The sequence below is a fragment of the Lycium barbarum genome, chromosome 6 (assembly GCF_019175385.1).
Source record: "Lycium barbarum isolate Lr01 chromosome 6, ASM1917538v2, whole genome shotgun sequence".
Taxonomy (NCBI): Eukaryota; Viridiplantae; Streptophyta; class Magnoliopsida; order Solanales; family Solanaceae; genus Lycium; species Lycium barbarum.
This window is the reverse complement of record NC_083342.1, coordinates 9,996,635-10,000,107: the sequence shown is the minus strand read 5'-3', so window position 1 is coordinate 10,000,107 and position 3,473 is coordinate 9,996,635. Positions and strand designations below refer to the sequence as shown.

Here is a 3,473-nt window from a genome sequence, read left to right as displayed (position 1 = left end):
TAAACTGAAACCAAGAATTTCTGAACATTCTGGAATTTGACATTTTGAGGTCATATGGTTAAATACGGACCGTATATCACTTTACGGCACGTATTTCAAAACGTATTTGGAATTTGGGAAACCTTCCTTGATGAAAGTTGTAGAGCTTTGAAATACCTTTCCAACGGTATATTATGGGGGTCAAACGGACATCTGTGCAAAGAGTTATAGCCATTTTACTGAAGAGACGCAGTGCAGTCCGTATTGCAAAATACGGCCCGTATTGCAGTTTACGACCCGTAAACTGAAAATATGACCAGCACTGTTCAGGTCGTAAATTGCAATTTCACAGGACAGTATATATTCATCCATACCAGTTCAACTCATTATTTTTCATTCATTCAAACCCTAGAACGACCTCCTACTCTCCTCCAACATCAAGAACACCAAGGTAAGTCCATTCTAATTATTCCAACTCAATTCTAACATATATCCTTGTAATCTAAACAAGAAATCATCATTCCTAATCTAGGGTTTTCAAGAAAACCCATCTCAAGATTCAAGAATCAAGATTTAGGAAATCTTCTCCAAAATTCAAGTCTTTAATTCAAGTTTTGGAGCAATTAAGGTATGTAGAACTTCCATCCACATGAGGGAATCTCTATGTTCTTCCCCATGCTTCGTTTCCTTGATATCCATGAAGTTCAAATCTTAGGGCATTAAACCCAACATATTGGTAGCCCGTATTTAAGTATTTATGTACATGAATTTTGTATCTATATTCGTTGTTGTATTCCTAATCTTCCATTACGGTTATTAGGAACCCTAGCTTAATCCACGAATCATGAATTCTTCCTCATGTGTTCTCATCATGTTCATATGAAACTTTATGATTTTATTTTGCAAGTTACAAGCATGTTTTCAAGTCAATTACAAATATATGATTATGAACTATTGTATTACTCATAAATCAAGAACATGTTTACAAGCTATTTCATGAAACCATGTTTATAAGTTATTTCGTGAAATCATGATTACAAGACAAGTACAAGTTAATTCACGAAAGTCATGGGCTTCTTAGCCAACTATATTATGTTCATGTTTTTGGGAGTTGCACGAATTACCGAGAAGGCTCAGATAGCCTGAAACTATGTAGCCACCATAGGACAAGGATCGCTCCGCCCAGTTAGGACGATACCTTAATTTTACACTGAATGGATCCATCAGGCATGTTACCACCTTATACCCTGACAAGGTATAGGGGCTCTGCTGGTCCGGCGAGGTACTAAACTCCACGTATCCACGTGGTGGTATCATGTGTCGGTTTATGAAATGCTCTCCTTACTTATTATGTTTTACTCATGTTATATATATATGTACTCATGCTCATGCTCATGTTCATGTCCAAGTTTTCAGTTTCAGTTCTTATCATGTTATTCCATGTCCCATGTTGTTTCTTTCGGTTACTTTACATACCAGTACATTCAATGTGCTGACGTCCCCTTTTATTGCCCGGGGGCCTGCATTTCACGATGTAGGTACGGATTTACAGGACGACGCTTCTGCTCATTAGGATTTGCACGTACCAGCTTATTGGTGAGCCCCATCTCATTCGGGGTTTAGACATTGTATTTCTTTATTTAGTTTTGCATCTAAAGGTATGCTGGGGGCCTTGTCCCAGTAAGTATGTTTTCCAGTCAGACTCATGATTGAGGTTTCATAGACTAGACAAGTCAATTATGTCATGTCAGACATTTGGAGTCATATAGCCATTTTGGCTCACTCATGTTTAAACAAGTATTCTATTAAGAGTATTATGACTTACCATGTTTTATAAAGGCTCATCATGCATTCACGTTATATTCCGCTTATGTCATGTATCATGATAATTCAGCAAGCCATGTGGTTCGCTCGGTCACATGCAGTCAGGCACCGAGTGCCATGTTACGTCCAGGCCATGGTTCGGGGCGTGACACCTCCTTTCTCAAGTCACTGAAAAAGTTGAAACATGAATTAGGCGGGCGTATTCACACCAGTAATTCTATTGAGTTTATCTTCAGGTTTTTCAAATAAGATTGCCTCATATTTCAAAAGACTATGCACATCTGGCTGACGTATCAACATATTGCGAATAATAAAAAGGCTTCTAGTTTATTAATATTACGTTTTGCTATGAACTTCGCAGATAAAATTATTACTCATGTTTCTTACCTAAACTAGGTCCTTTTTTTTTTTCTCACAATGTATAAAATTTCGGTAGTTGCAACATGTTACCTTTTTTGTCATCTTTCATCCTGATCTGATGATGCTTCATCGGCTTCACAGTGTCAATAGACGCTACATGCTGCTCAACAAGATTTAACACAGGAAAAGAATTAATAAACAAGAAAAGAGAAGCAACAAAAAATAAAAAGCTAGCTACTGAAAAGAAGAAAACAACGAGTAAGTTACATTTATCAGAGCACCACTCGTTTTAATCATTACAGGTATTCCCGGTCAATTTGGATGTAGGAAATATGAGAAATTTTTGGCAAGTAATCCCTTTCTCAAATTCTAGATGTGGTTCGAGCAACAGACAGTTGGAAATACATGGTTCAGACATGGAAGAGACCAGTCAGATGATATCTGGAAGCGATTGGAGATTACGTCAATGATATATATGCGGCTCGGAGATTGAACAACTCCTACAATGATAATGGATCAACCACCAAATAAAGCTAATAGACAAGCAAAGGAGAATTCCACAAAATTAACAGTCAATTTATCTACATGTTAAAGCACAATGAATAAAGCACTTCTAAATGAAGAAGAACCGAGTATGAAAAATTTCCTTCAAAATTTTTGCTTTCCAAGCTTGGCGTAGTCTTATTACAGGGAATAGGCAAATATAACTGATTGTGAAATAGAGATTTCATTTTACAAGCATTTGTGCACTTCCTAGTAATTCCACAAATTGATTGAACAATTCCTGCAATAATAAATGGATCAAACGAGCAATAGACAAGCACAGAGAAGTTTTCAAATATAACTGGCAGGTTATCTAGAGAGTAAGTTGTGCTTCTAATAGCACGAACTTCATCTTTAGACGAAAAATAAAAAGCTGCTTAAAAGACAAAAAATGAACTTACATATAATAGCTTCCATGATGGCGAATAATTTTCCCGTCTGCAAGATTTGAGGGAGAACATAGGTTAATAGACAAGAAAAGAGAGTCTTAGTAGACGTTTGACCATGCAATATGAAATCATGATTTCATATTTTGATTTTAAATCAGCGTTTGTTTACGCAATTTGTACGAAATTTCAACTTCATATCATGATTTCAAATCCCAAATTCTCCAACAAGGTATGATTTGAGATTCCAAATCATGATTCAATTTTTTTAAAAGGGAAATGGATCAAATATACCCCTCTACTTTAGTTTAATGGTTAAATATATCTTATGTTAGTCAAAGTAGATATATACCCCTTCCGTTAGTCAAAGTAGATAAATAT

General features: G+C 36.1%; 1 long non-coding RNA gene across 1 annotated transcript; it reads right to left on the bottom strand.

The window, feature by feature from the left end:
- Nucleotides 1–1,917: 1,917 nt before the first annotated feature.
- Nucleotides 1,918–3,264, bottom strand: LOC132599536 (uncharacterized). Its single transcript, XR_009566864.1, has 4 exons — nucleotides 3,108–3,264; nucleotides 2,431–2,663; nucleotides 2,254–2,323; nucleotides 1,918–1,971 (listed from the first exon to the last, which is right to left on the bottom strand). It is a non-coding gene; the product is annotated as an uncharacterized LOC132599536 (long non-coding RNA).
- Between the last annotated feature and the right edge of the window lie 209 nt (nucleotides 3,265–3,473).